The 24,252-nt window shown below is 38.7% G+C and overlaps 2 protein-coding genes across 13 annotated transcripts in view; both read right to left on the reverse strand.

Moving 5' to 3' along the window:
• Nucleotides 1–24,252, reverse strand: part of LOC126457930 (juvenile hormone esterase-like) — a 561,537-nt gene that overhangs the window by 521,241 nt on the left and 16,044 nt on the right. The window lies entirely within an intron of this gene.
• Nucleotides 1–24,252, reverse strand: part of LOC126457928 (esterase FE4-like) — a 133,054-nt gene that overhangs the window by 92,184 nt on the left and 16,618 nt on the right. For 2 of the 12 annotated variants that reach the window (XM_050094626.1, XM_050094627.1), the window contains exons 1-2: nt 5,123–5,371; nt 4,687–4,870 (exon numbers count right to left, since the gene is read on the reverse strand). The exons of 5 other annotated variants lie outside the window; for them this stretch is intronic. The gene's annotated coding sequence lies outside the window, so the exon portion shown is untranslated. Of the gene's footprint in view, nt 1–4,686; nt 5,043–5,122; nt 5,372–24,252 lie in introns of those variants that run through there. 5 more of the 12 variants (XM_050094629.1, XM_050094630.1, XM_050094628.1 and 2 more) reach the window with 5 other exon arrangements.

Consider the following 24,252-nt stretch of genomic DNA (forward strand, 5'->3'; position numbering starts at 1 on the left):
CAATCATTTATTATGATATTATTAGAGAATGAAAATCTCGTCTATAAAAATCAACACTGATTCTGCAAAGAGAGTCTTGCAAAATTCAGCTCACTCAGTTAGTACACAAGATTCAGAGTGTTGTAGACATCGGCCATCAGGTTTATGCCATGTTCCTGGATTTCAGGAAGGCATTTGATACACTTCCCCACTGTCATTTAGCGAACAAAATACGAGCTTACTGAGCACCAACCCAGATTTGTGACTGGGTTCAGGACTTTCTTGCAGATAGAACTCAACACATTGCATTTAACAATAAAAAACTGACTGATGTACAGGTAATTTCAACTATATCCCAAGGAAGTGTGATAGAAGCATTACTGTTTAAAAAATATGCAAATTATCTAGTTGATAACTTTAGAAATTCCATATGGATGTTCATAGATGATGCCATTGTCTATAAGAAGGTAGCAAAGCCAGGAGACTGTAGCAAATTGTCAGAAGATTTGCAGAGGATTGGTGATTTGTGCAGGAGGATTGACAGTTGATTTAATTTAAATAAACATACCATAGTGTGCATAAGTAGGTGAAGATTACACTATTGGTGACAAATCAATGAGAACAGTAACTACTGTAAAATGCCTAGGGGTGACCTAGGAATGGCCACATAAAACAAATTTCAGGAAAAGCAGATGTCAGATTAAGACTCATTGGAAAAATGTTAAGGAAATGTAATTGACCCATAAAAGAAATGGTTTCTAAAACTCTTGTTTGACCGATTTTTGGGTTTTGCTCATCAGTTTGGGTGCCTTACCATGTTGGACTAATAGAAGCAATAGAGACCAATGAAGAGTGGTGTGTTCTGACACAAGATCATTTAGCTGGTGCAAGAGCATTATGGAGATGGTCAACACTCCAGTTACAGATACTGCATGGGATGTGCTGTGCATCACAGACAGATTTACTATTTAAATTCTGAAAGAGCATGTTCTGGGAGAGTCAGGCAACACAGCAGATACTCCCACATTTGTCTCACAAAATTACCAAAGAAAAAAAAAAAATCTGACAAATAAGAGCTAATAAGGAGGTCTACCAACAATCATTCTTCCCATGTGCTTTATGAGAATGGAACGGGGAAGGGGGAACAGTGGTACCAGAACTACCCTCCATTGCACTCCATCAGGTGGCTTGGGGAATATGGATGTAGATGTGTTCTGAATTGTTACAGTGATATTACTACATTCATAGACTATATTCATATAAATTCATCTCCAATCAGAATAACATTAGGCTTACAGACTTGCACTGACCAAGTTGTTATGCCTTTAAAAAGGGAAGAATTAGGGGTGAAAACTATTGGAAACCCTCTCTAATACCACAGACATCAACAGAGATAGTACATTAATGTTCATAGTGACTTCCTTACGTATAAAAGAAAACTGACCATAATAAGCTATAGGACCTTGCACATATGGACTAGCAATACGTATATAAATCAGATGATACAACAGAAAAGTGGAGCCATTTCTATGGAACACTTAACCACAGTTGTAACCGGGTGTGTGCAATGGTAAAAACACTATAAAGTCCCAAAAAAACCAAAATTAGAGGAAAATATGAAAGACCTCTGCATGCTGCTCAGGGATATTAAATTGCACTACTTCTTAACAGAGTACAAGTGCTACAGAAAAACATACAGAGAATCCACGAAGATTCTAAAAGTATATTATTATGCTGAACAGGTAAGCAAATCCGGTAATGTAAGTGAAACAACCTGGAATATCGGAGACGAGAAATGCGAAAAGAGACAGTACCCCCGTTACCAGGTGCCGAGTCCTTCCCCCTCAAACACACACACACACACACACACACACACACAAAGAATATTTCACTAAAACTATTTACATTTTCACTTGCATCAAATTTCCAACTTTCAAAGATGATTTTGAAAAATAGAGCAGCATGAAAACAGATCAAAGAAGGCAAATAATTCTGCAAAATTACAAGCTACCTTTAACACAGGACAGCTTTAAGTTGTTTTCTGGAGAGCTAACCCAGTTGAAATGGCTTGCAGGCAGATCTACTACAGATAGCATTCTGGTCAGGTGAAGAGCCCATTCACAGGAGCAGAAGATGAAAAGAAGTTGAGTATGACACAACAGAAATGGAAAGGCCCTCCACTATGGAGGCCGGAGTGTGTTATTACTGACTTCTGTGACTGTAGGCAGAAATGACTGAAAGAAACAGGGCTACCTGTGAAACCAGTCATGTTGTGAAACCAGTCATGTGATCTACAAGCCTAGCAGTGTCCAAGAAGCAACTGAACCACCCTGTTGCTGAGCACACTGCCCAACACAACGTCCTTCAGTTCTATAGATGCTTCACAGCCTGTCCCAACTGGATCCACCAACACCAGCTTTTCTGAACCGCACAGGTAGGAATTCTCCCTGCAATATACCCTATGTTCCCACAACCCTCCTGGCCTCAACCTTCGTTAGCCATGGCATTTACCAATCTAGCGCATTCCTTGCTCCCATTCCAGCACTACACAGGCCTCTATTCCACGAATGCGCCCAGTCTTTTCACTTCTCTCTTCTCTCCTTTTCCACTAAACAACACCCCCCTCCGTCTAACCTCCTGACGCATTCAACTGTCCCACTCCCCACCATCACTAGACACTCCAGCGCCACTTTCCTGTCCCTAACCCCTACCCTGCTATCTCCCCCCCCCCCCCTAGTGGCCAGAAACTGTAGTCATGTGTGTGTCAGTTGCATTTGAGTGTGTGTGTGTTGTCTACCTTTGACAAAGGCCTTGTTGGCTGGTACATAACTCTCCAACAGTCTTTTGGTTGTGCCTTTCTGCGACTCATCATCTCCTTTTCACTATATTGTTACATTCCTTCCTGTATTTTTCATTGTTTGAAAGAAACAGAGTTTCTTTGCTTTTACATGATGTAAATTCTTATTCTTTGTTAATTATGCAGAAGTGATATACCAATCATTAATGTAAGGAAATAGCTATCATACTAAAATATTTTATTCATATCACTGTGATTATTATAATTATTAATTTCTAGGCAGCTGTGGTATATTAAAAGGGGGCTGGTTCATTACTTGGTTGGTTGGTGGGTTATGGGATTAAACAGTGAGGTCATGAGTCCTTCAGTCATGAGATATGTCATCTGAGGTTAAAGATTTACTGAATTATGGAAGTATATAGGAGTGGTATACATCAAGGTAATGAAAACTGGGTCAAGTTGGTATACATGTCAGAGAGCAGACAAGGGTAACCCCAGAAGGTAAATGTGGTGAGAGAAACCTCACCCATACCTGATCCCCCACCAATTCGATTAAGAACAAAAACAGTTATGAAGTAAAGAATGCCTTCTAGCAAAGAGATATGTAAAAGCAAAAATGAAATGGCTAAAAATGTAATGAACTCCAATTGGACCACCAATTTAAACTAAGGTGAGAAACATAATCATGTCAGTAGATGTGTGGGGGCAGGCAAGTGGGCTATTTATTACCCTCCTGAACCCACCGATTCCACAGTCTGCTAACAGTCATTGGATCTAGATCAACGCGAGCAGCAATGTCGTGATACGATAAACTGCAACCGCGATAGGCTACAATCCGACCTTTATCAAAGGTGGAAACGTGATGGTACACATTTCTCCTCCGTGCACGAGGCATCACGACAACGTTTCAATAGGCAATGTCGGTCAACTACTGTTTGTGTATGAGAAATCGGATGGACACTTTCCTCATGTCAGCACGTTGTAGGTGTCGCCACCGGCGCCAACCTTGTGTGAATGCTCTGAAAAGTTAATTATTTGCATATGACAGCATCTTCTTCCTGCCGGTTAAATTTCGCATCAGTAGCACGTCATGTTTGTGGTGTAGCAATTTTAATGGCCAGTAGTGTAGTATCAGATCCCTGTTGCCACAGAAAATATCCCAAGACAGTAGTGACAACATCTTTTGGTCTATTCAAGTTCACTAGGATGCCTTTTGGCCTGTGCAATGCAGCACAGAGGTTTCAAGGTTTCATGGATGAAATCATTAGGGACCATGGAGGTAAAAATAAGAGGAGTTGTCATGACATCACAAACTTGAAGCCGACCCAAGAGAAGGTCCGCCATGTTAGCTACCCCAAAACATTCGCTTCTGGTGGTTTGATTCCGTGTAGTCGTGAAGTGTTTTGATAAAAAATGCCGGGCTTGCGTCGCTCACGGGTGTACTAATCGTTCTGATTGTAGTCTAAAGTTTAAACAAATCACATTTCATTCGTAAGTGGACTTATTTAAGCGCTATTTTCTTATATATACTTGAAATTCTGATGCACTGTAAAGTTTTACAGTATGGTTTTATTTCTGTGATTTAACTTTAGATTTCTATCAATCCAACGCGAAGAGCTGTCTGGAAGTGAGCATTACACTTGGTTTTCACTGTGTGGTTATTCTGAAGTAACTGAAAAGTCCTGGCAAGAAATATCCTGGAAATGGGGAATAATGTTTTAAAATGCAATAATTTAATATAAAACTAATGTAACTACATGTAGTTAATTAAATCTTCAGTAAAATGTGTGGAACACCTGTTACAGTGGTTAAATTATAAGTACTTAAATGGTTACATATTTGTTAAAGCAAAGTTCCCTATCGAAGTTCAGGCTTAGATCATTACATTAATCACTTTGTTGTCGTATTACCCTGTAAATTTCTGTTCTTTGCCACGTTGAATGTCATTTGGTAGGTACAATTTAAAAAGAAAGCAGATTTGGAAATTGCAATGGGCCTGACAATGTTAAATTCAGTTCTGTTCCTTCATAATTTAACGTATTTTTCACTTTGTTGACATGACAGCTGGCTTGTTTATGTCATCCCTGCATACATCTATGGGACACCAAAAGAAATAAGGTAAGTTTCTTGCAAACGTGAACATTTAAAATTTGCATTTGACTTGAAAATGCAACGAATACAAATCGGTGCCTCTAAACTATCAATCATCGTTTTTGGAGTTCTGGCTTTATCAATTATCGACACAAACACAATGAAAGTGAATAGAAATGGATTACAAAAGCACGCTTTTCATAGCACATACGTCTCTTCTCGATTATTCTAAGTGTATAAACAAAAAGGAATTACAGTACTGAGGCAAGAAGCGTAATATTTTTACGTATTACTGTATCGAATACGCATTTAAGACCAGAAAAAACATTTGAAGTTGCGTTCCTTATGCTGTGTTGTTCACTAAAACCGAGTAACATTTACTATATAAAACAAATATCACGTGCACACGACATAAATAACGAACAAGAAGCAATTGTAAACACTCGTCTGCTAATGTTTTGGGGGATCCAAGATGGCGGCAGGCCCCGCCCACTGGCTTCAAAACAACGTACAGCCACAGTCTAATATAACAGTCGTGACACTTCGCCTCGATTTTGTTGCCTACAGCGCCAGCAGCGCCCCAAGCGGACGGTAGGTTGAACTGTGAGTTCGGCACGATCGTGAAAGCGAATAGTGATTGTTTATTTGATTTATACAATGGTTTTTACCATCGGGGGCGTTTGTAGCGCAATAAATTGCAGCAACAACAGGAAGAAGACACCACAGCTGTCTCTTTTAGGCTTCCTAAGGATCCTGAGAGGTATATACCATCATGTTACTAAACTGTAGCGTCAGGATTCACTTGCAAACTATATGTGTATAAATGATGAATGTTTCGTTTTAAGAGCAGAAAATGGCTAGTTAATAGCAGACGAGAAGACCTTATGGAGAAAGACCCAGTTTACCTGTATAATAATATAAGGTTTTGTCCGCTACATTTCGAACAAAATCAGTTCATGAACACAGACAATAACAAACTCGTGTGGAATGCAGTACCCACACTGTTTGACATTCCAAATAAGCCACCTCAACTGACGATGAAGAGGAAACTGCCACAAGGATTCGACAGTCAATCTAAAGTTGTAAAACAGTCCTATGACACAGAAGCAGCCAGTTCAACTCTCCATGTATCAGTGCCAGATTCGTGTGAATTATCAACACAGACCTGCTTTGGCGATGAAGTGGTTAGCTTAAGTGCAGCTGCTCGTGTCTTACAAAGCGTGTGAAGTGTCAGAATGTGCAGATCGAACGAAACTATTACGGGACAAGGAAAGTGCCTACAGACAGATTGTTTGAAAATTATTCAAATATTTGGTTTTTCACCAAATGTAATCAGCTCATTATAATGTTTTTAGCATATTTCTCCCACTATTTGGCACTTGCTTGTCCCACTTAGAATAATATAAAGATGAAGGGCGTACTTGTGGCAACAGGCGACAATGACACACACACACAGTAGGCCTACAGAACGATAAACGAGCTGTCGATCGCTTTTGCATGTAGAGGTACATGTCTGTGCTTCTTACATATGAATCTGTGTATTTATATTCTTTTGATATCAACGTGGTAAGCTGCAATTCTGTCCAATGTCACAAGTGTTTCTTCACGAATGTGTTGTAGCTTGCCACTCTATTCATGGTTTTTGTCCATACTTGCGCTTATTTTAGAATCATTTTTAGAACCATATATGCCTTCTGATGCTACACAAACTCTTGGATGCAAGAAAATAACTCGAATAATTCGGAAATTACGTAGGAAATGGATGCAAACAAACATTATGCTTACGACGCGTCTGACGTTCACCTTACCTGCCGCTTGGAGCGCTAGTGTCGCTCCATCTGTCAAACGGCAACAACTTTTACATCAGTGAGTGTCGCGACTGTTATGTTAGACTGTGGTACAGCGCAAGTCTGTAGCGCCATCTCCCCTTATTCTACCTCCATGTTAGGGACTTAGACTTCTGTTATGTTTACATAGATGATATTTTGGTGATGTCTGCTATGGAAGAAGAAAATTTACATCATCTGGCTCAGATATTTAATCGTTTATGTACACAAGACTTAGTAATTAATCCTTCAAATTGTACTTTTGGAACGAGTGAAGTGCAATTTCTGGGTTACGCAGTAGACATGCATGGTATTCGACTGCCACAAGATAAATTGGAAGCCATAAACAAATACCCTCGCCCCAATTACGATCAGAAAGCTACGCCGGTTTTAGGGGTCACAAATTTTTACCAAAGATTTGTATACAATTACGCATCGATAACAGCGCCCCTGAATGAATTTCTTAAGAGCACACCAAAGCCAAACGACAAGTTGCATTGGACACGCGAAGCAGACGACGCTTGTCAAACCTTTAAACAGCAATTGCAGAGGCTGCACAATTAGCATAGCCCATGGCACAGGCTCCACTTGCACTTACGGCTGATGCCTCGTTTACAGCCGTTAGCGCTGTACTGCAGCAACAGGTCGAGCACAATTAGCAGCCCATACCATTCTTCAGTCACTTGTCATCTTCACAGCAACGTTGGGCAACGTATGACCGCGAACTGAATGCAGCTTACGCCACAATCAAGAAATTCCGGCATTTACTAGAGGGCTGACAGTTCACTATTTATACACATCACAAGCTGCTAACATACGCCTTTGCTGTAAAACCAGAGAAAACATCACCAAGGCAACTATGTCATTTAGATTACATTACCCAATTCACCATGTGCATTGTTTAGATGCAAGGGAAGACGAACATACCAGCGGATGTGCTATCACATGTGTAGGCTGTGAACACGGCAGCAGACACATGCTCACATGCTGAAGCTGTAACGGCTACCGTTGATTTTGATGACCTCGCACAGCCACAACATGATAATGAGTTACGAGATTTGTTAAAACAACCGGGATGACTGATTCTCAATGTGTCGCGATGCCTGAAGCAAATGTTGAATTGTATTTTGATCTACATGGAGTGAAAGCATGTCTATACGTGCCGCATCACTTTCGAGCACAAGCAATTGCATCAGCACACACTCTGGAACATCCAGAGTACAAGCCATTGTTCAAACAAAGTTTGGTAATTTCTAAGAATGTTTGCCTATACAAAGCTGCAGGTTTCAAATGATAGGTATCGTACGTGTGATTATAAGTTGATCACACGACTGTGGTGGTGGGATTTATGATAAATTATTTGTGAGTTGCTACAAAAACCTATACGATTTATGTCACTAGTGAGTTGGAATGTGTGATGCTGTAGACCTTTCCTCTGCCAATGGCCTGACGTGGAAGAATCTAATTCCATGCTTATGTAATATAGAGAATAGTTTGAATTTCTGTCAGAAATATGGGTTAATACCAAATCATGAAAGGTGGGCAGAAGCCTATAGAAGTTTGTACGAAGAGTTGTGATGATGAAATACCTTTACAACTTCATTGTGGAAACTGTGATAAGAGAAAGACTCTAAGAAAAAATACATTGTTTGACTATTCAAAATTATCGATCCAGACCAGCATAATTCATGTATCTTGCTGAATTAGTGAGTACACTCTGCAAGCAACAGCATGAGAAGGTGACTTATCCACCAATACTATGGACCACTATTTCTGGTGTTTCAGAAAAGTCTGTTATGTAACGACAGTTCAGCGCTCGGTGGACCAAATAAATTTGTTGAAGTGAACGAGTCGCACATACCAAGAAGGAAAAACCAGAAAGGACGACCTTTAAAGAATGAAGTCGAACGTATTTGGGTACTTGGTGGCATAGAACGAGAGTTCCTGAAGTGCTTTGTGGTAAGTGTATTCTCCAGAGACAGGGTAACTTTAGTCCGTTTGATAAAGCAATTTATACTGCCCAGTAGCTAGGTGATTACAGACGGCTTTCAATCCTACAAGACACTAAAAGCAGAAGGATTCAACCACGAGTTCGTGAACCATTGTATAGAGCACGTGTCTTACAATGATCCCAGTGTCTATATGCAGAACATTGAGAGGCTGTGGAAATCAATGAATTTTTCCTTAAAAGGAAGGGTGTCCAGGAGAAAGAGACCAGTTCTACTTGTTTCATTATCTTTATTTCCAAACTTGCAGTTGCAAGGAAAAGTTGACACATTTGATACTTTAACCATACCTTTGCGTGACGTAGGCACAGTCTAGCCAGGTTACGGCAGAAACGGAATGCTTCTCGTAGCATACACATCAAATGGACTTTTTCATGACGACAACGTCGACGATGAATGAGGTAAGTCATTTCCTTTTTAATTACAAGTATTTTAGTCAACATTCTTCTTTTGTCATTGCTGTGGTGACCATTGTAAACACTGCTCATAGCTCCCGCCACAACAGTTGCAGTCAACTGGTCGATTTAGAACCGCGACTTCGATATTTATCATTTCAGGCCCACGGCTTCGATAGGCAAACATTCTTGGAAATTATCCAAAGTTTCCTCTGGTCCAGAATGTACGCAGACTGCAGAAACGTTGTCAAGAAATGCATTGCTTGTCAGAAGAAGAAGATCACACAGCACATCAGAGCTCCGCTAGGCGCATTTCTGCCGCCAAATCAACGTTTCGAACATGTGCACATTGATATCGTAGACCTACTCACAGTCTCAGAATGCTACACTTATTGTGGTAGAGTCGTGAACTGATCTACCAGGTGGCCTAAAGCTTTCTCCATGATGGATATCACAGCCTAAACCGTGACTCAGACATTTTTTGGCAGCTGGATCGCCCGATTCGGCGTACCACTACTGATTATCACAGACCAGGGATGACAATTTGAAGCCTACCTTTTCGGAGTATTAGCTACATTATTATGCATGAAGCGTATACACACCACAGCCTAATATCATGCATCAAATGGTGTAGTTGAATGCCTGCATCATTAACTGAAAGCAGCTCTGCGATGTCACATAGGAGAATTGGATGGAGGCACTACCTACTGTACTCCTCGGACTACGGGCATCATTCAAAAGTGATCTAAAAACTACGGCAGCAGAGCTAGAGTATGGGCAAATGCTAAGTCTGCCAAGAGAATTCTTGCACATCATGACAGACGATACAGTCAATGCATCAGACTTTGCTGCTAGATTACGAGATCACATACGCCAGCTTAGACCAACAGTGCCCAGAATTCGGGCTGGGAGACACTTGATAATGTTTGCAGATCCCGAGGACTGCATACATGTTTTCTTATGCAATGATGCAGTATGCAAGCCGTTGCAGCCACCATACATCGGACCTTATTTGGTGATTAGCAGACGCAGCCACATAGTTCAGAATAGAATAAATGGTATGGCTATCACCGTTGCACCAGGCCGACGCAAGCCCACGTTTTTCGACGCATTGGACACAGCAAGGACTGCGGGAGGCAAATGAGAAGTTAAGAATGTAGCACCAGGATACCCCACAGCCACCATGAGATACTACAGATGCCTCTGAGAACAAAACGACAATGAAGACTGGTACCTCACATCCTGCTGGAATCACTGGCTCCAGTGGCACAATAGGTCGTATGAATAAAACGGAGAATATACTTCACTCGAGTATGAAGGGTGGGGGGAAGTTGCTCAAAGGCAAGAATATTCTCCAATTTCGTATGGATAAAACCAGATAAGTTTCTCACAAGCGGAGAACATTCTCTGTTTTTGTGAGTGAGCTCCGTAGCATACTTCGAGTTGCGTGAGTTGTGTTGTGGTTAAGCGTTACCGAGTGTTTTTAGTGAAAATGGCGGAATTTATGTTTCTTGAAAGGCAAAAAACGACATACGTAGTACAAAGGAACACAGAAGAAAGGAACTGTAGAAGTTTGTATAGATTTAACAGTGAAAACATTATTTGGCTGGCGAATCACTAACAAACAAAGTTGATGAAATAAATATACTCCTCAATAGTGAATGGAAAGATGTTTCAGTGTTATATTTTTGTGAGCATTGGTTACAAAATGAGCATTTTCAGTACTTAAAAATATTACATTTTAACCTTGCAAACTGCTTTTGTAGAATGGAATCAAAACATGGGGGAACTTGTATATATGTAAAAGAAAATTTAGATTATAAGAGTATAACATCTGTTTGCAAACTTGGTTGTGAAAGAGACTTTGAAATCTCAACTGTTGAGTTAATGTCTGAAAACACTATTATTTTATATGTGTATAGATCTCCTGTTAGCAACATAAGTGTTCTGTTCAAAAAAATTGACCTTGCTTTAGGCAAACTTAAGACAACTGGGAAAACAGTGGTACTATGTGGGGATTTTAATATTGACTTTCTGAGCCATAACACTCACAGGGAAACGTTTTTAAATATTATAAAAGCCTACAATCTTTGTCTTACTGTTAGCTCTCCAACACATGTAACTAAAACTAGTGTCACTCTCCTTGATCAGGTATGTGTAAACATGGACAAGTGTACATCAGAAAACTTTGATACCGGCTATAGTGACCACCTTTCGCAATTACTGACTATACCCGCAAATCACATTTAGACCAGTATAGAAAATGTTATCCATAAACGGATTTATAGTGGGAAAAATATTGAATACTTCCAGTACCTAATGAGGAAACAATCTTGGAGAGAAGTATATGATACCTCTAATACTAAAGAAAAGATGGAACATTTTTTGAACGTTTTCAAGCATAATTTTGACATAACTTTCCCATGAAGGAAAGTTATTTCCAAAAGCACAGATAGGTTCAAAAACTGGATTACACCAGACATCAGAGTATCTTGTAAAAGGAAGCGGGAACTTTTTCTGCAGTGAAAAACTCACAGCAGCCCAGAATTTATTAATTATTTCAAAAAATAAAAGCTAGTTTTGAAATGCATCGTAAAGGAGGCAAAAATTATGGAAAATGACAAATACATTATGAAGTAATCCAATAAAACTAAGTCCATGTGGAAAGCTGTGCAGGATCTTACAGGGAAGAAGACAACTCACAAAAATATTGTGATATCACATGATGACAAGAATGTCACTGACCATAGGGAAGTTGCAAACAGTTTCAACTCTTACTATGCAACTGTTGCTGCGAAATTAGTGAAGGAAATATTTGGAAATCCACCTAATACAACATGGAAAGAACTTTCATCTATTGAAATAAATAATATATCCATGTCCCTCAGTCCAGTAAGCCCAACAGAGCTCCTAAATACCATTAATTCACTAAAGAGTAAGCACTCAACTGGTATTGATGATATTCCAGATTATATTATGAAAATAACAGCAAGACAAATACTTTCACCTTTATTGGACGTATGGAATTCATCCTTATCGTGTGGTGTCTTCCCTCAGCAACTGAAAATGGCAAAAGTAATACCCCTATATAAAAAAGGTGATCATCAATGTATGGGTAACTATAGGCCTGTGTCTCTGTTGTCAGGGTTTTCGAAAATTATTGAAAAAGTGTTCCTTTCAAAACTAATTACATTCTTCGACGAGAATAATATTATTTCTGGATGTCAACATGGCTTCAGACCACAGAGATCAATTGAAACTGCCACTTTCAATCTGATAAACTATGTCTTAAATGCAGTGGACAACCACAGAAATATCTCAGGTTTATTCTTGGACCTAACAAAAGCGTTTGATGTGATTGATCATTCTATACTCCTGAGGAAGCTCGAATGGTATGGTGTAAGAGGTGTGCCAAATCAGTGGATTAAATCATATTTGGAATATCGCTCTCAGGTAACTGAAATTAAGTACATGGAGGGAAATGAACTCCAGGTACACCTTTCAGAACCATGTGGACTAAGTCATGGTGTCCCACAGGGCTCCATTTTAGGTCCCTTTATTTTTTTGGTCTACATTAATGATTTCCCATCACACGTTAGGGATTCTGAACCAGTACTGTTTGCAGATGACACCAGTCTATTGATTGAAGGGAATAATGAAGTAAATGTTATGGCATCTGCAAAAGATATTACAAAAGGAGTGTCTGAATGGTTTACCAGAAACAGGCTAATAGTTAATCCCCAAAGAACGGTACTCATGAATTTCCACACTGATCAAAATAAAAATCCAGCACAACCTGTAATATGTATAGATAACCAAAACATTAGTGCTGTAAATGAAACTAAATTTCTTGGGATTCATATCCAGGAAAATCTTAAATGGAACACTCATATCACAGCCCTAAATTCAAAACTAGCAAAAATGAGCTATGTGGTAAGAATTCTCTGCAACAGAACTAGTGCAGAAACATTTAGGCTGTATACTTTGCTCGAGTACATTCAATATTGAAGTACGGTATCATTTTCTGGGGAAATGTATATCAGGCCATAACAGTTTTCAGGAAACAAAAGGCAATTATAAGAATAATGAAACAAGTGAGCAGCAGAAAATCATGCAAACCTTTCTTTAAAGATCTAAAGATCCTACCCCTTCCCTGCATTTATATACTGGAAGTAGTCACGCATGTAAAAAAAGGGATACTGAGAAAAGAAAACCTTTTTCCTCAAAACAAAAGCGTCCATGATTACAGTACCAGGTCAGACAGTGACATACATGTTAATCATTGTAACACCACATTATGCCTAAAAGGTGTATATCATGCAGGAACAAAACTTTACAACAGATTACCAAGACATATAAAATCTCTTACTGAACTACAAAGCTTTAAATAGTCTGTGACATCCTACCTTCTGAAAAACTGCTACTATTCAATCTCTCAGTATCTTATGCAAGAAAAAATGTAATTTGTATCTTTAATTGTAGAAATAAGTTATAAATATACAGTATGTCAAAATTTCTAATTATTAACTGTATAGATTCAATTTGTCATAAAAATTTATAAAATGTATGTTTGACATTTGAAAATTCAATAGCTAAAGAGGTTTTCTGTCCAATATCCTGTGTACAATATTTGTACTTAAAAAGAGATTTATATGGACAAATAAATAAATAATTAAATAAAGAATCACTTTCTTCCCGAAAATCACGAAAGAAGAGGTGGTGCCCTTTCCACTGAGTGCAAAATGAAAACATTTTTGCGTTATTTAGCGGATCCAGGCTTTCCGATTGGTGTAGGAAAAGACTTGGGAATACACCAGACAACAGTATCACTAATATTTTCATAAGTTCTGCAACAGGTTAACAGAAAAGCACCGTTGTGGATCCGATTTTCGAGAAACGCTAATGAACTAGAAACAGTTAAAGATAAATGGCAATCGATATATAGGTTTCCATGTGCGGTAGGGGCCCTAGACTGCACAAACATACCTATAATGAAACCTTCTGCACATGGAGACGAATGCGTTAATCGAAAGGGCTTTCCATCTATAAATGTGCAGGCAACGTGTGATAACAGTGAAATGCTTACGAGTGTTGATGCTTCATGGCCTGTGTCTGTACGCTAGGATACAGAGAAACTCAGATGTGTACCATATATTGTGAGAGAACCAGTGCAATGCCTTAATTTTAGGAGACGAAGGATACGGCATTACACCGTGATTAATGACACCGTTTCAAAATCCTGAAACACCTGATGAGAAGACGTTCAACAGACTTCACTCTAAGGAAAGGGTGATAATCGAACAGTGCTTTGGACAGGTAAACAGGCGTTTCCCAATTCTCCAAAATAAAATAAGGCTTGCCCAAACAAAATATCCTGCTTTGTTTTGCACAACGTAGCAAAACATATAGGTGATGAGGATTTTGAGGCACCTAGTGATGACGACAACAATCTTCCAGTACTGAGAGAAGATGAAGCAGCAGATGTTGAACCATAGAAAACGGGAAATTGTTGATGTAATACGTCAACTGTAGTGTATGGAAGTCTGTTAAAACATTGCATAATTAAACCCAATTTGTGTATTTTTGTAATTACAATAACTTTTTCCTGATGAAAATAAAAAAAGGTGCTCTGATGTTACATAACAAAATGCAATTCAGTGTTTTTCTTCATTCTCTACCATCGATTCTACTTTCAATAAAAATTGTTTAACATGCAACAATTCAAACTGGAACAGATTTTTCAGATACTACAGTAAATAAGTGCACTAACTGCCTAACCTGCACCATTTGAAATAGGAACAAATTACTCTTTTTATTTTGCTTTCCCAAGAACTATGTCAAGATGTGGTGAAGGTATTTGCCAGGCGCTACAATAAATAAGTGAGCAACTGTCTAACCTGCACCATTTAAAATAGAAACAAGTTGAAACTTCCTGGCAGATTAAAACTGTGTGCCCGACCGAGACTCGAACTCGGGACCTTTGCCTTTCGCGGGCAAGTGCTCTACCATCTGAGCTACCGAAGCACGACTCACGCCCGGTACTCACTGCTTTTCTTCTGCCAGTATCTCGTCTCCTACCTTCCAAACTTTACAGAAGCTCTCCTGCGAAACTTGCAGAACTAGCACTCCTGAAAGAAAGGATATTGCGGAGAAATGGCTTAGCCACAGCCTGGGGGATGTTTCCAGAATGAGATTTTCACTCTGCAGCTGTGAGTACCGGGCGTGAGTCGTGCTTCGGTAGCTCAGATGGTAGAGTACTTGCCCGCGAAAGGCAAAGGTCCCGAGTTCGAGTCTCGGTCGGGCACACAGTTTTAATTTGCCAAGAAGTTTCATATCAGTGCACACTCCACTGCAGAGTGAAAATCTCATTCTAGAAACAAGTTACTCTTTTTGTTTTACTTTACCAAAAATTGTTTCAAGTATGTGGTGAACCTACTTGCCTAACACAACAATAAATAAGTGCATACATTTTTTAACATTTTAAATTGGATTATGTTACTCTTATTGTTTCATTTAAAAGAAATTTGTACTGAAAAAATTTTGTAAGACGGTATGGAATTTGGTAAATGAGAAATATAAACAAACATTCAATTAAAAAACATGTTTTTTATTAATAAAAATCGGTGCTATAGTACATTCCACAATTTCTTCTATTGCTTATCGTTTTCTTCACACATCAATTTCTGCTGCTTTCTTTTCAGTATATAATAAAGGCTGGAATAATAGCACCAGCCTTTGCAGCTCTGAATTGGACAAAATCACTGTCTCATCAGTTTCCATGCTCAATCTCCGTCGTTTAGACACTCTCTCATGCCCCAAAACAGGTGACTGAGCAGGTATAACGACTTGGGGCCCATCAGATTTGTATGGTCTTCTATGACAATTTGTGGTAGCTGCAAAACTGATTCTGGTTCATAGAATGTGTTGTCTGTATCAATTACCTCCGAACACCCTGGGGAAGAGATGATAGAGGTGGAATGACCTACTGCACAAGCTCGTAATAAAAATATAAAAAAAACAAGTAATAGTAGTGTGTGTCACGATTCAGTTTCTAGTTAATATATATAGCAAGCAAGTTTACGCAGAAATGTGGGAGGGGTTTGTCCAATTCCATGCATAGTACACTGTGATACTTTTACAGAAAAGTGGTCAAATATTAGACGAATTTTACCAAACACTCCAGACTGAGATTTTCACTCTGCAGCAGAGTGTGCGCTGATATGAAACTTTCTGGCACGCAGTTTTAATCTGCCAGGAAGTTTCAAGTTTTTTACCAAACTCTGTTTACTGAGTGAGGTGGCGCAGTGATTAGTACACTGGACTCACATTTGGGAGGACGGCGGTTCAATCCCGTGTCCGGCTATCCCGATTTAGGTTTTCTGTGATTTCCCTAAATCGCTTCAAGCAAAGGCCGGGATGGTACCTTTGAAAGGGCACGGCCGACTTCCTTCCCCATCCTTCCCTAATCCAATGAGACCAATGCCCTTGCTGTTTGGTCTCTTCCCCAAACAACCCAACCCAAACATTGTTTCATTTTCGTACATTAAAAATAAGTATTTTTCTGATTCTCAATATCAAAGCATTAAGCACGTAATAAAGAAAAAATAGAAAGTATGGGATTTACCAGGAACTCTGTGGATAGTTGATTTGCAGTCATCTCCGTCCAGAAACTTCAAAAATATATGTTTCCAATTCTTCAGGGAAATCTTAATGTTTCCCATCTTATTTATATCCATCTTAGCATTGATGTGTGATTTCATATTGCGCAGTTTCTTCATAATCTGCCTGTCTGTAATTTCTTTCCCAAAAATAACCCTGTAACGGTGTTGTATTTCCTTAATACAATCTGCCTTCTCTCTTCTTGCTGCCAGAGTTTGCGATTTGCTGATGATAGCTGGATAATCTTTTAAATGTTCACGAAGGCTAATTCTGAATCTTCCACTTCGGCAAAGAAAAAACATGAGAAAAACTTTTGGTATCACGAAACACACGCAAAAGAAACAAACTGAGAACCAAAGATGTTGGATTTTAATCTCTTTGCTGAGAACTTGCTCAATAAGGAGGGGAGGTAGAGAGAAAGTACTCTTGGGTCAGAGGCCTACTTTTTATTCATACGAAACTGAGAACTTTCTCTGAGAATGTGCTTTTGCTTTGAGTATCAACTCTGGAGAATGTTCTCGTTTTTGTTCATATGACCCAATGTGTAGATTCCCAAAAAGCAGACTGCTTTACACATGCATGAGTCTGGCAGCTTGGGTGCACCAGAAAAATAGGTTCGTTCGAGATACAGTTTCAACCATGCAAATGCGCTTGAGACAGGCATTATCCCATTTCCCATGGTTTGTGATTGGGTGAAAACTGTTCGAGTTGTGACCAATGTACGGCTGCAACCAGTTTCGACAGATCAGAGAATATTCTTCTAATTGGCTCCAAAGCCTTTAATAAGCCTGCTGCAAAGAGATAAGCACATGCATGTGCAGAGCTTTTTGTGTTCAGTAGAGATGGGCAAACTGAAACACGTAAATGTTTCGAAACAAATGAAACAGTACAATGTAATGTTTCGATACGGTGTTTCGAAACAGTGAAACAGTTTGTGTTTTGTAATCTAATAAACCTACACATTTTATCATCTTGAATGTCTACTGTATAAGTATGTCCATATAAAAACAAATGAGGTGCGAGAGCGCTAATCATATCGCAGAAAGTATGAAACTATCACTTAGGCGTCTTGGCAGTTTCGTATTTCCTGCAGCAAATGCGCTGCTTTTGTGTCATGTGACTTCCATACTTTTCAATTGGCTGAGGAAAACCTTAGCTGAAGACAGAAGAACCACCACGAACGGAACTGCAGGTGGGAGCAAACTGCTGAAACAACAGATATGCTACTGGGATTCCCACATTCCATTAGTATGGCTAATATACCCATCCTGCTAATTTCCATGCACACAAAGGGAATCATTGTGGATAATAGACACAGTGACTATAGACTCACAAATAACGCCAAATAATTCGAATAAATAACAAAATATAACAGAAAAAAAATTTTGTGTTTCAAGGTGTTTCGAACCGTAACTACAAATTTACGATGCTTCCCGTTCACCTTTACACTATCAGTGATATGTCAAACAGATTGCTTGCAATTTTACCTACATCAAATTTATGTACATGTCTAATAACTGTCACTCTACGCCTTTTTTGTTTAAAATGTTGTAGTCTTACTTGCGTTTCTTAATATGATTACTGTACATAAACAGAGGAGCGTATGTTATAAAAAAAAGTGCAATTTAGCTGTATGATTTTCACATATTTATTATTTTGAATGTGAATAGTATGCATTGTTTTATTGTTTGGTTAGTGTTTATAAAGGAGATGTTACGCCATTTCGGAATAGGACAGTCAGCTAGAAACGAAGCTTTATTTTCGGGTATCTTAAGCTTCATGCTATTGCTTGTCAAAAGATTTCGACACTCTTGAAAGTGTTTCATGAAGTGGTGTGTTGTGTTTCAGTACCTGTGACGAGCCCGAATCTCGTCCGGCACAGAGCGGAATGAAACATCACTGTTTCGATACAATTAGTCCGTTCCAGGCGCAGGTGGACTGAAACAGTCTTATTTTGAAACAACGGTACAGTTTCTGTGTTTGGATCGAGATCCGAGACAGGGGCGGAATGAAACACCACTGTTTCGAAACAGTGAACCATAGCCGTTCCGAAACACTGAAACAGTTCCAGGTATCGATACACTGTATCGAAACATAGAAACAGTGGCCAAGTCTAGTGTTCAGTCTTGTAGCATTCTCATTGAAGTTAAGAAGTTCTAGACAGTGTTGCCAATTTAGCGACTTTGTCGCTAGAAATGGCGACTTTTGCTTTCGTCTTAGCGACAAAAAAACTTTTTAGCGACAAAAATTATTTAGCGACTTATCTGGCGACTTTTGGAGTACTGACGACTTTTGAAGTACAAATCAAAACTATTTTGGGCCAGTATTTTCATTAACAAAACTAAGATTTTAACTACAGAATGGGTATTACACTGATTTTGTTCTAGATTTAGAAAGTTAAATTAAGTTCTTAGCAGATCATGTAGCATTGTTCAGCATTTAGTAAACCTGAATGTGGGAATTGCCTACAGAGTAAGAAAACCTTGACTATCGAACATGTCATTATTCATTACCCACTAGCCCGTTATCGTCGATAGCGTATCGATCTATGATTTTTCAACTTTTTAACTCCCATTATTTTTCAAATTGACAAAAAACATACGTAATATTAAGTATAATAAAATACATTTCTGTCCAGCAACTTCTAATTTTTCGAAATGTTAACTCGCAGTCAAATTATTACCACATGCACAGTGGTAACGCAAGAACAATTCAGTGGGGGTATCTCAGACATTATTACGTTTTAAAAAATGAACAATAGGACTGATATCGAGTTACCGAGTGAGTAGATTGTTTCATGACTTCTAGTTCGCCTGAGTTTTAATGTATTTTCAGTGATTATAAATTGGTGAAACTTATGTTGTGGTGGATTACATAATGGATTTACCGCAGAAGAAGAAGCAGTACGCTCAAAAATGTCGGGATGCGTAGGAAGCAGAACCTGAATTCAATGGGTGGCTGAAACCAGTCATTGGAGACTTATCCAAGGCAAGATGTCAAGTATGTGCAACAGAGTTTTATGCTAAATTGTGTGATATTAGAAAGCATTCGAAAACTATTAAGCATAAACAAATAATTGATTAAAAAAAAACACAAGCCACCTTACCTGTGAAAATTGTTCCGAAAACTATAGTTAGAATAGCAAGCAGAGCGGAAGGCGCCCTTTCTTTATTTATTGCTGAACATTGTTCTATTTTAGCTGTAGATCATTTAGGAATACTGTGCAAGAAGGTGTTTTTTGGTGATGAGGGCGCTAAAAACATGCAATTACATTGTACAAAGTGCACTAACATTATAACTGAAGTTTTGGCTCCACATTTTACACAGTCATTGGTTGAAGATATAGGTAACCAAAAATACAGCGTACTAATAGATGAATCCACAGATGTATCAATATCTAAAATGCTAGGTGTCATTATACGGTACTATAGTGTAAACAACCAAACCATTAGATCAGCATTTCTCAAACTCGCTGTAGTAGAAACTGCAGATGCAAGAAATCTGGCTGCTGTTCTCGTGAATTCTTTGAAAGATCTCAAACTTCCAATCGCTAATATGGTAGGAATTGGCACAGACAATGCTTCTGCAATGGTTGGAATAAGCAATGGGCTCTTCGAACAACTCAAGAGAGAATATGGTTTGAAGCATTTGGTATTGATCCGTTGCACTTGTCACTCTCTTCAGCTTGCAGTTTCGCACGCCTCAGTGAATACCATACCTAGAAACATAGAGTTTCTTGTACGGGAAAGCTACAATTGGCACTCCATTTCACCCAAAAGACAAGAGGAATATAAAAAGGTTTATGAGACAATAAATTGTGGAAAACGGCCACTAAAAATTCTGAAAGTCTGTGCAACATGTTGGCTTTCAATTGAACCAGCAATACGAAGAATTCTGGAGCAGTGGAAAGAATAAAGCTACATTTTTCACTTTCCCTGGTTCAAGACAATTGTTACACTGCCGATCTTTTGTACAAGATGTATTGTGACTACTCAAATCATCTTTACATGTTTAACCTTAAATTTGCTTTAAAAGACGTACAAATAGCAATAAAAGCTTTTGAAGGAGAAGACTATGACCCCACTAAATTACTAGATACACTTGTATTTCTCATGCAGTCAGTCGGACAAAACATAGTTTTTCCAACTGTTGATTTGTTGACAACACCAGTTCCAAGCGAATGTATGTACGCAAACTCGAACCTTGGCTTTATGTTTGAACAGAAATTGTCTGAGTCAAGTTTGTCTGAAGAAAATAAAGTTTATTTGAAGAAAAGATGCATTCAGTTTAGTCTGAAACACATAAAAGAAATTCAACAGAGACTGCCAAGTAACGTTACGATCCTGAAAAAAAATGTCAATGCTGAATGTTGAAGAAACACTAAAAGTGAATAAAAATAATGCTGTAGCGGATGTAGCCAAAGAATTGGGTTTTAGTGGCGATTTCATAGACGGTATGCTGCAAAAATGGCATAATATCAACTTCATTAGGTGGAATAACACTACTAACACTGTTCGATTTTGGAGTGAGGTTTTGCAGTATAAAAGTGCCGCAGGGGAGTATCCTTTTTCTTTGATTTCACAGCTAGCAATGACTGTTCTATGCCTACCGCATTCAAATGCAGATGTGGAAAGAATATTCAGTTCTATGAACATTATAAAAACTAAACAACGTAACACATTATCGTTAAAGACAATTAATGCTTTGATCATATTGAGAGACCAGCTGAAGAAACAAAATAAAGATTGTGCATCTTTTGACATACTGTCAGACGTATTGGAGCGTATTGGAAAGAACAAAAGTTACTTTTTTGCGACAAAACCAGTCTAACTGCAACATCATCTTTTGAGCGACGTTCAACCCTCTACATCAATTACAGTTCTGTCAGAGCATGAAACAGAAGAGTTATTCGATCTTCTGGGTGACGACGATGAATAGCTCACATACCGATATGTATATATTTTGTTACCTAATTTGAGTTCCTGCTTTCTTTTGTTACAAATATAGTCGTATATTTCTAGTGTATTTCACTACTGTGATTGAAACAACAATTAATGTGTTATGTCAATTATGATAACATGTTTAATTAAACATTAGCGTATTTTATATGTACGTTGTTGCAAGCCATGCGTCATTTAATTAAGACAATATAGCAATTACGTATGAGACAATTTTTATTAATATTTTATTACCTCCCCCCTTCCCCCACTGGCTTATTGTCAGTACACCCCTAGTAAAATCAGTTTTAGCGACTTTTGATATTGAATCTAGCGACTCGGGTTTTTTAGAGTTGGCAACACTGGTTCTAGATTCCTGCTAGCCTTTTTTAAAGGAACTGTATATATCAAACTTGGGAAAACGTAGTACATACTAGTGTAATTTCGTTCCTTTAAGGGTTTTTTTCTGTAGAAATGTGTTGCAAATATACAGCCTAGTGTATCAGAAGTAAAAGGATCTCATTGTCCTTTAACGTCACCTTCAAAATGAATGAATTTTTGTCTTCCATACAAGGAACAATTGCCGATAATTGTGGGTCACCTGCTCCACTCTTTGCTACAAGTGGCAAGGGCACATTAAGTTGGCTAACTTTAGAGAGGAGTTGGCATAAGTATAAATAAACATGTTACGCTTTTACACGTATGTTAGTGAAATTCAGCTGCATCCCAGATTGTTGACCCGTGGACACACTGTGGCAACTCCCTACCAATTAAACCAACAATATTTTTTCTTCTAATTAGATTATTTCCGGCATTTCTAATGTTTGAACATTTACAACCTTGTTGTTTATTAATATTGGTACTAATTATCTGCAATGTATTGTCAGTCTGCAACAAAATTTTTGTTACCAAAATCTAAGACAAACTCATCAAATTTTTTTATCATATGAATATAATCAAAATACGTAGAAGACAGGGTATTGATGTGGAAAGTGGTGGCAGGAATAATTGCGAATGCCTTCAGTTAACATTTTGTGCGACCACAAGTGGGAAGCAGAAATGTTTGACTCAATTTCATTCATCATAGTCGATATTTCTTGAAGGCAACTGTCATTCATTCATCCTTTAAAAACGGTTATGAGACTTGCACCGCTTACGTATTATTTGATGCTTTGCGCGACGCATTTCGAAAATTTCTTATTGTCATGATCAGATATTTACATTAGTATTTGTATGTCGCGCTGCCTGTCTTGTACTGTAGCCATCTTTTTGTGGTTTTCTCCATTATGCAGAAAATAAGACGCACGCAAACCATAGCTCCGTCTGCGAAATTTCACACTATGCATATGTTTTTCTGCGGAATGTAGTAGGTACATAAGGCACCTTAACTACAAAAAGACGACACAATACAGTGGAAGAGAGGCACAACACACATAGAAACAGCACACAAAACACCTACGTAAATATTCTCGAAACGGATAGTGGAAAGCATGAAAAAAAAAGTACTCAGTGCACTGTGCTATTATTTAAACCAGAAACATTTGCACAAAACGAAGAGTGTAGAGATATTAACTAGCGCTACACGTGGTCAGACAACGAAACATGCGAAAAATGCTTTCAAGCAAACCCACAGGGTTCTGGCAGTCGAAACTATGGCAAAGCTGGGCATGTGCAGCAGAGGCAATTTGAAAACAGTTGCACTTGACTGTGATAGCTTTACTCGAACGAACCTAATTTTTCCGGGTAGCATCTGGCTGCATGTTGCTACTGCTGATACAGATAACAGCCACACTTCAAGTAGCCAGAGGTGGGAGAAGGTACTGCTCATACAAGACTCAATTGTGATACCACCCTCACCGGAAGCAGTTTGTTGATGTGAAGTATTGCATAGTCTTCGTCCTAAAGCTTTTAAGACATTTTGCTGCTGGCAGACGCTGGTGTGTACACTGTGTTTTGTTGTTGTTGTAAATGGCACACGTCTTTTGCAACTTAAGTTTTATTTTTTTTTCTCTCCTTTATGGTTTACTGTTGCAGTATTATTTTGCAGTAGCAGGATATCGTAAAATTCTTTGGCAGTGTGACAGTTCTTACCAGTCAAAACTACAAAAATTTAACTGAAAACTGAAACAATGAGAATTGCCGGAATTCTGAAAAATTCCCATGTTTTACACAGTTTTCTCCCAGACAAAGTAATTCCCCGTCATCCTTGAATTTCCCAGTTGTCTCGGGGCGTATACACCCTGGTTTATCTCTTGAATACCCACACGACCTGACACACCCAAAGTAAGATAACTGAGGAGGTAGAATTACAGGTCAGAGATAAGCTAATGAGTAGCAGATATCACAAGGTGCCAAGAGCAATATCTTCAATAACTTAGAGAGTCCTCATTGAGAGAGGTCAGTTTAATAAAACACAGGGCACTATCAATAGCTATCAGAACCGCTGTAAAATAGTGTGCAGTCCTGAAGCATCGATGGCACACCGACCAGCACAGCACCACGAAATGACATCAATATGATGCTAGTCCATACGCCAATGGAAAGAATGGGCAGCAGCACACC

The sequence above is a fragment of the Schistocerca serialis genome, chromosome 2 (genome assembly GCF_023864345.2).
Source record: "Schistocerca serialis cubense isolate TAMUIC-IGC-003099 chromosome 2, iqSchSeri2.2, whole genome shotgun sequence".
Classification (NCBI taxonomy): Eukaryota; Metazoa; Arthropoda; class Insecta; order Orthoptera; family Acrididae; genus Schistocerca; species Schistocerca serialis.